The sequence below is a fragment of the Dipodomys ordii genome, unplaced genomic scaffold (genome assembly GCF_000151885.1).
Source record: "Dipodomys ordii isolate 6190 unplaced genomic scaffold, Dord_2.0 Scaffold380, whole genome shotgun sequence".
Taxonomy (NCBI): domain Eukaryota; kingdom Metazoa; phylum Chordata; class Mammalia; order Rodentia; family Heteromyidae; genus Dipodomys; species Dipodomys ordii.
In genome coordinates this window covers 88,187-98,878 of record NW_012267596.1, presented here as the reverse complement: position 1 = coordinate 98,878, position 10,692 = coordinate 88,187, and the positions used below count along the sequence as shown (strand labels likewise).

At 34.6% G+C, this 10,692-nt stretch overlaps 1 pseudogene; it reads right to left on the bottom strand.

Moving 5' to 3' along the window:
• The window catches only part of LOC106001724, a 111,063-nt pseudogene that overhangs the window by 84,194 nt on the left and 16,177 nt on the right, over window positions 1-10,692 (bottom strand).

Sequence of the window (10,692 nt, the reverse complement as noted above, 5' to 3'; positions counted from 1 at the left end):
CTTCATCAGAAAGAATGACATCGCCCCATTTCTTAGGAAATGGAAAGACTTGGAAAAAAATTATACTAAGTAAAGTAAGCCAGGCCTGAAGAAATATAGGTCCCACAGTTTCCTTTATTTGCAATAACTAGTACATGTCTAGAACAAGCAAAAAGGTCAAAAGCTATGTACATATGACCATATATGATAATGTTAATTCCTAGGTAGTTTATTTTTTGTGGGGTTATTATGAATGGAGTTGCTTTACTGATTTCAGCCACACTCTTCTTATTGTTGGCATACAGAAAAGCCATTATAAGGTGATTTTTTTGTTGCTTTGTATGTCTCTCCCCCATGGTATAACCCCTGTGTTCACTGTATTTGATGTTGGTATAATTTGGGGAGGGGAAGGGAAAAAACAAATTGTTTAAATAGGGATACAGGTGGACCCATTGCAGCAATGAGATGTACAAGATGCTATGTCGAATAACAAACTTTACAACTCTTGGGTGTGGGAGGGGGTAGTTGTGGAGATGGGAGGGTAGGGATGGTAAGAGGAGGCAAAAACGCTTGATAAGAAATGTACTCATTATCTTGCCCATGTAATTGAAACCCCTCTGTATGGTATTTTCACAATAAAAAACTTACTAAGAGAAAAGATCATGTTAAGTGATATTTTGAACCCCAAGACAGGGACACAAGTGTTTTTTTTCTTTCTTGCTATTGTTTTTAACATACTTATAATGCACTATGTGATTCTCTTGTTTCTTGTGTATGTTCTTCCCCCATGGTATAACCCCTGTTTACTGTATGTAATTCTGGTGTCATGCATCTTGGATATACATTTTTATAATTTGTGGAGTGAAAGGGTTATAACAAAATGCTGAAATAAGGATCCAGGATGACCCATTGTAACAATGAGATGTACAAGACACTATGTTGAAAACGAACTTTACAATTTTGGGGTGGGGAGGGAGGAGTTGGGGAGGTGGGGAGGGAATAGATGGTAGGGGAAAAACAAAGGAGGGTGTAACAATACCTGATAGGAAATGTACTCATTACCCTACTCATGCAACTGTAACCCTTCTGTACACTACTTTTACAATAAAAAATATATATGGGAAAAAAAGAAAAACACCTGGGAATTTTAGTGCCCCACATTCAATAATGGATAAAAAGACTAGAGAGAATATCAAAAAGAAAATAGAAAAATTGCATATCATAAAAGAATAAGACCTCTCAGACTTTTATAGGACACTCTGTTCAGCATTTTTTTCAGCTTTGAACAAATATTCTTGATGATAGATTTTTTTCTCAGGTTAAAAATCAATAAATTTAAGAATAATGAATTTAAAGTCTGCTGGCAGGCACAAAGAAATGAAATTAAAGTCAGTAACAAGTGAGTGAAAAAAATCACATAAGAGAAATCAGTAAATATTTTATATAACTTTAAACAAAAACACAATTAAAATTTACAGGATCTAAATAAATGTTTGTAAAGAAAACTGTAAGTAAATGACTTATTTAAAAATGAGTTCAAGTAACTTAATCTTCATCATATATGTTGAAAAACAAACTTTACAATTTAGGTGGGGCAGGGAGAGGGGAGGATGAGAGTGTAGCCATGGAGATGGGAGGGAAGGTATGGTAGGGGAAAAACAAAGGAGGAGGCTACAATGCTTGATAAGACATGTACTCGTTACCTTGCCCATGTAACTGTAACCCCTCTGTACAGTATTTTCACAATAAAAAAAAACTTATTTAAAAAAACAGAAAAGAGGACTGGCAAGGTGGCTCAGTGGTAGAGCGCTTGCCTTGCATGCATGAGGCCTTGGGTTCGATTCCTCAGCACCACATAAGCAAAAAGAAAAAAGCCGGAAACGGCGCTATGGCTCAAGTGGTAGAGCGCTAGCCTTGAGCTGAAGAGCTGAGGGACAGCGCCCAGTCCCAGAGTTCAGGCCCCACGACTGGACCCCCCCCAAAAAAAACAAACAAACAGAAAACTAGAAAAATTGATATAATAAAGTTTATATTAGTGATAAATATAGAAAAATAGAGAAAATTAAGAAAAAAGGCTAGTTCTTGTTTTAAAATAATTTTTTATTGAAAGATACTGTGCAGAGGGGTTACAGATACATGCGCAAGGTAATGAGTCCATTTCCTATTGAGCATTGTTACACCCTTCTTTATATTTCCTCTACCATCTTTAGCTAGACTAAGAGAAATAGAGAAGATTCAATCATTAGAACCATAAGACAGGACATCACTATAAAACCTACAAAAAAGAGAGTGATTACCATGGGTACACTGTGAATAAGTATATGTCAACAAATCAGATAAGCTAAATTAAATAAATGAATTCCTAGAATTATAGAAATTAAGGAAAATATTTCAAGAAAAAATCTGAGTAGTCTATATGAAGAGAAGGTTCAAGTCACATGGCTTCAGTAGTTAATTCTTACAAACTAATAGAAGAATTAATACAAGGCATAACAGACTTTTCCAAACAATAGAAAGGGAAGAATCATTGCACTATTCATTCTGTGAGGCTAACAATACCCTGATTCTAAAACTCAAGATATCACAAGATAGCTTAAAATATTCATATCCCTGATCATTATGGAGGCAAAAATCTTCAACAAAGCACCAGCAACATGTCCTATGAATGTATGATTTTGACATACTAAAATCAATTAAAGTGATATACCATAATAATAAAGCTGAGAAAAATTAGAAAATCATTTCAGTAAAGAAAAGGCATTTGTTGTGCTAAACTTTACTGCTTTTTTAAGGAATTACACTATGGAGATCTCCCTTAAATCTACTATATTTCAGATAATGCATTTGAATACACTCACATACCACCCAATGTATTTACTTATGAGTTTGTAAGCTACCTCTAGCTTCCACATATAAGGGAATACATGCATTTTTTGTCTCTCTGGGCCTGAAATACTTCATTTAACATAATTTTTTTTGGTTGGTCGTGGGGCTTAAACTCTGGGCCTGGGAGCTGTCCCTCAGCTCTTCAGCTCAAGGCGAGTGCTCTACCACTTGAGCCACAGCACCACTTCCTGTTTTCTAGTGGTTTATTGGAGATGGGAGTCTCACCGTCTTTCCTGCCAGGGCTGGCTTTGAACTGCAATCCTCAGATCTCAGCCTCCTGGGTAGCTAGGATTACAGTCGTGAGCCACCGGCGTCCGGCTCATTTAACATAATTTTATAGGTCTTTCCATTCCTTTACAAATGACAAAATGGCATTATTTCTAATGTGTGTGTATAATATCACATTTTCTTGATTCATTTGCCAATGGGTACTCAATAGGGGTGAGGTGGGGTCAAGGAGAAAGAGGTGGACAAATAGGAGAAGAGGGGGAAAACTAGTCAAAAACCGAGTACGTCTACAACAAGAAGAGAAGGTATAGGTCGGGGAAGGATGGGTGAGAATGTTGAAAGGGGGGACATTGGTCAAGATATATTGTATTCCTAATTTTCTCTCTTACATGACAACTCCTTTGTGTAATTACTTAAAGATAATTTTTTAAAAATCAAAGAAAAAAGAAAAGGCATTTGATAAAACTCAGCACCTTTTTTTATTATACCAATAAAACTAGGAATGGAAATTGAACATTAATCCAACTGATAAAAGGTGACTAAGAAATGCTTACATTTACATCATATTACATTTCACATCAGATAAGAGTAAACAAAATTGTCTACTCATCTTGTTGATAGACATTCTGACTGGGGAGAAGTTTAGTCTTAATATATTTGGCTTGCATTTTTTATGACTAAAGGTGTTTAGCACTTCTTCAGATGCTCTCAGGTCATTTATACTTCTTTTGAAATTGCCCATTTTTTACTTTATTATTTCTGCCAATTATGTTCAAGTTTTGAGCTCTTTATATATTTTGGATATTAATCCCTTGTTATATGAATAGCAATTCACATAGTGGGAGAACATGAAGTTTTGATGTCCAAGAAGTGGAAAGAAAATAAATGTGGCTTCAATCCAGGAGAATAAAAACAAATAATTTTCCTTTCCTCTTTTGTTTTGGACCCCCAGCTGATTGGACGATTCCATTCATACTGAGGGTAGATATTTCCCACTCAGTCCACCAACTCACTCACCATGGTTACATGAAAAGAGACTCACAGTCATGTACACATATAGTGCTTGACTAGTTCTCTAGGCATTCCTATTCTAGTCAAATTGCCATGTAAAATTAACATCAGAAACTTGAAGTGACTAAAGGTCTATGTTAGATGCTTGAGCCATGCAGAGGAGCTGCAGTACTGTCAAATGGCTGGAACACATCTGCCCTGTGAAAGGACTTCTATGATGGTATTGAATGGTAAAGGTAGAAACAAAAGTAGAAGAGCTAAATAGAATAATAACCATGAAGTGGGTAGAAAATACAGGGTCCAAGTAGCATTTTTAATTAAAATTTAGAGGATTTAGTTATTAACCAAATATATGGACTGAAGGAAGTTGACAAAGAACAGATGTCTCAGAAAACTTAAAAACATATAACTGGTTTTTCTGAAAAAAATGTGTGTGTATATATATATCACTATATAATTATATTATAAATTGTCCTGTTATAAAATGTAACAGTGTATGTGATACATGATTTACAAATAATAATAAACACATTTTTATAAATCTTGGGGCCAATTGATTTCCCACAGAATGATTTTTTTTAATCGATTTTGCTCACCACATGTATCTGTGGTCAACCTAGGGGCTGCAATTCAACCATGGTTTGACAAATTTAGTTGTAATCTAATCAGCTAACCCTTTACCCAATAAAATTAATTTCAATAAATCTGAAAGGTAGCCTACTGTCAAACTGTTTCTCATGCTCATATAAGCAGTATTCATGAACCAGAAAGCCATTTCAGTTTCAGCACTTGGAATGACCCACTTTTGAAGGTAACTTGTATCATTAACATCTCCTCCAATTTTTTTTATTTTAATTGTATTGTCAAGGTGAGATACAGAGGGTTACAGTTACATAAGTAAGGTAATGAGTACATTTCTTGTTTAACTTATTACCCCCTCCCTCATTTTTCTCCCTCTTTTCTCCCTATTCCCTCTCCATGTTGTACAGATCATTTCCAACATAGTATCTTGTGAGTATCACCATTGCATTAGTTCCCCGCTTTGTCCTTTGTCTCACCATGTTGTTATTCCTCTTCCCTTCCCTAATTCAGATAAACATATGTACAATACCATGGGTACCAAAATCAAATACAGTGACAAAAGGGAATAAACTATCGGGATGGAGGGGGGACCCAAAAGAAGAAAGAAATCATGTAGTTTAGAACAACAACAACAAAGTAAAACCTCTTGTGTCCATGTCTTGGAGTTAATTTCACTTAACATCATCTTATATGGTTGTATGTACACAGCTATTGAGCTTTTCTGTTCATCTGCTAAGAACATCTTAGACATATTCCAGTTATTACAAATGAGGGAAACAATGCAACCTGTTTCTTTGGTTCTGGCTTACTTCACTTAATATAATTTTTCTAAGTCTTTCTATTTTCTTACAAAGGGGCAATATCATTCTTTCTGATGGATGCATAGAATTCCATTATATATATATATATATGTATGTATGTATGTATGTATATATACGTATACATATATACGTATATATACATACATATACATATATAGCACATTTTTTGACCCATTCATCTACAGAGGGGCATCTAGGTTGGTTCCATATCTTAGCTATGGTAAATAATGCTACGATAGTTCTGCTGGTAGTTTTAGCTTTGTTTGGGGCCATGTGGGTAAGTGTGCAGAAGTGGGATTGCTGAGTTGTAGGGGAGTTCTGTGTGGAGTCTTTTGAGGAACCTTCATACTGCTTTCTAAAGTGGTTGAAAAAGGTTACACTCCCACTCAAACTTTATTACAAAGCTATAGTAATCCTCCCATATTTTAAGGCTTGACAACCACCACAATAAACATCAACACTAATTTGTAACATTTGAAGATATCCATAGGTAAAATGCTACTACTCCATCATATTGAACAACAAATTGAGAAGAAATACCCTATTGCCTATTGTTTCAAATGTACAGGACACAGTTGAAACGTAAGTGGAGGACAAAAATAAAATCATTAGGAAAAAATACTTTTAAATGTTTATTAGCTTTAGTTTTAATATAACTTTCCAAAGTAGTGTTAATATAATTTCACATAATTTAAGTTTTAGTAGTGGTTAACAACTGACTTGCAAAACTGAATATTTTTAGATTGGCTTACTATGAGCCAGTTTCAGCTCACCTCTGCTCTCAGGTTGTTCTAGCTTTAGTAATAGGAAAGAATTAAGGACAAAATGAAGTGTGATTTGGATTAACTTTAAATACTTCATTAGAAAAACACAGTTAATCCTTTTTAACATGTATCTAACTCATACATCAGTATTCCAACAAAAGCTACTTTGCTTAAACAAGAGAAGCTCTCTTCCAGTTAGAATCCAAAAGAAGGCTGTTCAGTTGGTACGGCCTCTATAAGGTAATTAAAGCCCGGTTTCTTTTCATCTTTTTGTCTTACCAGTTCATAGTCCAAGATGGCTGCCAGAGACCCAATTATCATACTTACTTTCTGGTCATCACTTTCCAGCCACTATAAATGAGGAAATAGGTGAATAAAAGCCAATCCAGTATATTTTAGATACTTCCAAGAGATTAAGGTATATAGTCATAATTGGCAAGTAATGCCTAGGCTATGTATGGAGTGTCACATTACTAAGGATAAATAGCTAAATGAATATTCAAAAGCTACTTTGAGGCTCCCCATTTATTTTTCTTTTATCTTGGCTTATTATTGCCAAGAAGAAGAAAACCAAATAGCCAAACCCATTTTGAGAATAATATTTTTGGCAATTGAAGTGCATTCTGCTCCAGTCCACACTGGTCTGCCATCATCCTACCTGGCAAGGGCTGTGCCCAAATAGGCTAGAGACATTTTCTCCTCATTATCACCTTGTTAAGCTCCATGTCTCAGCCCCCTGCCTCTGAGGCATGTTCTGGGATCTTAACGAGGTGATAATAAGGAGAAAAATGATGTGGCAGTCCTTGGTCTGGTCTAGTCTTTAGTTCAGAGGAGACCAAACTTTAATTAAAAATACTTTGCTTTGATATAAAACTTTCAGAAGACATCTATTTTTGAGGTTGTGTAGAAAGAAAACAGGGGGGAAATGTATGTTTCTATTCATGCATATCCGAGAGATGTCTTGTTCCCATTATTCCAACAAAGGCACATGCATTCCTTAAAATAAATTAATACTTACAAGAAAAGTTTCAAAATGGGCAGAGAAGGATGTAGAAGGGATGGAAAATAAATAGGAAAAATGGACTGGGTATTATATGTTGAACAAATAGAACACCTTGATTTCCCCTCCATTTTCATCTGAATATTTAATGAGTTGTAGATTTGTTCTCTGTAGAGAAGCATTTTATTATATGTTTGCTCCATTAATGCCACTCTAGCTTAGTATACAAACTAGATAATTCATTCAAAATGTAAAGAATGCATATAACATTATCTAGTAATTAACATACTTCATGGCATTCAAGTTGGAGGGCTTGGCATTTCTTTACATAAGATTTGAAATCATTTGAAAAAATAAAAAGAATAAAAAGACTTTTTTCATCATTGAACAATCCTGGGTTTGCTACAGATGGCTTTGCATTGGTCAGGCACCCAGAGTTTACAATACCATATCTATCTTCTTTTGACATTCCTGAACATTAGAATTAGCTGCTCAGACAGCTTTAACAAAACACCAATTTCTTTACTCTTTAACAAGAGATTTTTATTTTATTGATTTGACAAAAGACTGGGACATATTGCTTAAGTTACTAGCACACAATTAGTGTTGAGCACAATTAATCTAGCTACTCTGACACTCTTGTCTTACAGAAATAAAAAAAAGCCAGAAATACCAAATTATTTATTCAAGGTTAGAGAACTAGTTAGTAAAGATTTAACACTAGAATCCAGTCTTTTTAGTGGAAGTTTTTATTTGTAGAGGAAAAGCAAAAATAGTTGATCCATATAGAACCTCTATTTCCAAATTTTTCTTGTCTTTTCCTCCATAGTGAGGAAAAGCAAAAATAATTGATCCATTTAGAACCTCTATTTACAAATTTTTCTCATCCCTTCCTCCATCTCTCCCTCCCTTCCTTTCTTCCTTCTTCCTCTCCCTTCCTTTTGTCCCCTCTTCTCTCTTTCTCTCTCTCTCTCTCTCTCTCTCTCCCCCTTGCTCTCTTTCTCTCTCCCTCTTTTTTTTTTTATATATGGTCCTGGCAACACAACATCTGGGTGCTGTCTCTGAGCTTCTTTTGCTCAAGGTTAGAGCTCTACCACTTGAGCCACAAAACTACTTCTGGCATTTTCTGAATAATTTATTGGAGATAAGAGTCTCATGAATTTTTCTGTCTTGATTGGCTTCAAATCACAGTCCTCAGATCTCAGCCTCCTGAGTAGCTATAATTACAGATGTGAGCCACCAGTGCCCAGCTTTCTCTCTGCCTCTTTTGTCCCTCTTTTTCTTTTTTGTGTCTCCCTTTGTATTTCTGTCTTTCATTATACACTGTGTCAAAGTCATGTTATAACAATTATTATTAAAGACAACTTATGGCATAGGACCATAGTTCTGTGGTTTAAAGTAACTAGTCATCTATTTTTTTTCATAAATTTAGAATTCAAGAGATTTTGAGTTTACAACAGATGGTATGCCAAGGCTTAACTTTAGAAATACTATTATTTAATAAAGCTCTTTAAACCTGACTCCAAAGACCTAAGGAAATATGGGAAAATAACAAAGGCAATATTCATAATAACTGAAAATAGTTAAGGGAAAATTCAGTCTAAGTGGAATTTTGATACAACAAATGTAAAAATTTATGTTTGACCCATTTTTGTCTTGTTTGTATCTTTATTTTCTTTTCCTTTACCTCTGAATTAAAAGTAATTTTTTAAATTAAGTAGCTTCTTTATCACTACAACTGTTTTAATGCTAATGTCTTACCAGTGTTGAAGGCAGCCTCTGATTGCTTCAACTTGATGGGTTAATATATCAGTAAATGACTGCATTTAAATGATCTTTCTTTTTCAGATTCCAAGACAATCTCCTAACTTTTAGGTGTTCTCATTTTGTTTCAATGAAATAATTTTTTAAAAAATCAATTATTGGTGCCATATTGCATATGGTAACACTGTATACTCCTCTTCACATGAAGAAAGTGTTGGATCACAGCCCGGGAGAACGATCAGCACTGTTTCCCCGTGGCTGTCTATCTTCCTGACAAATTCCGACCACCCAACAGCCCATTTGGCTGCGGTGAACACAGAGGGAAGAAGAGAAATGGCTGAAACCCACCAAGCTGACACACAGTCATGCCACAGTCCATTTGTTCATTTGTGCTCAAGTCTGAAGCAAATGGAGTTTAGGAACTTTCCCAAAACTGATTCTTCATGAATGAAACATTTACGTCTTAGGCCTCATCACACAACTGATTAAACTATTAGACAGTCAAAACCCATTCACTTGATGTTAATACCTGATTAGTCTCTTAGTAACCTATCCATGTCATGTTACTCTTCTCTCAATTTTCATTGAGAAAAAAAGAAGTCCAAGCAGTAGAGTACTTATCAATAATAAATTTTCAGGATTGTTAGAGAATGAACTATTTTTCTAACTTCTGATCTTAAGTTATTTTATTAACTTCATTCAATGGAAGAAAAATGGTTTCTACACCTTTGTATTGGTATGTGAAAATTAGAAATCATTTCTAAAGAAAGTAAGAAACTTTAGTGTAGCTTTATTCATGGAAAAATACAAGAGTAAGAATCATTCTCAGTAAATTATCAAAGAGATTTTTGTTTTCTTTAATAGGCATAGTTTTTTTACAAAGGTGCTATATTATGTTTGTTCTTTGATGTTTCATCAGCCAGTTGTGCAGAAAGTGGTAAGGGGAAGTTAAAAATTCTTTCAAGATAATAAATACTGATGTTAGTGAGCTTCCATGGAATAATTTTTTAAGTTTACTTTGTATTGTACAGATTTTCTTTTTTTTTCAATAAGCTTAAAACATTTGACAGTCACGGTCAATATGAATATCCTTTCTAGTTAGTTTGAGTGTATGGAAATAGCTATTTTTAGAAATGGACTCACGTTAAAGGAGAAGGAATTCACTATAGTTTCCGATCAGATAAAAATAGAAACTAATGAGATTTAAGTAGAGCAAATATTAAGAGTTTTAGATAAGCAATTACCCTAATACATGAAGTACTTTAAGAGGTGGAGAGCCGAAGTCATGACCTATACTAATAAATACAGAATTGTATTTCATTAGTAACAGGTTATTTTGTTGCTTAAGGATTGTAATTATTAGGAAGTCCAATCTGTAAGTATTTATGAAACCTTGCACATAATGTTACTCTTTTAACATCAGCTCAAATATGACTGAGAAAGTATAAATGACACCAGTGGTGTCATTGACAGAGATTTGGTTTCTAGTCTTGAATCTGTCACTGAAGAGATGACCTTAGGCAAATTACTATATCACTCTTGGTCTCAAAATCCTTTCCTATAAAACATGAAAGTTGCATTAAAAATGCTTGACGGCCCTGCTAGGTTTGATACCTATAAGGAGAGAGCTGGAAGGACAGAATCATTAAAATAAAAT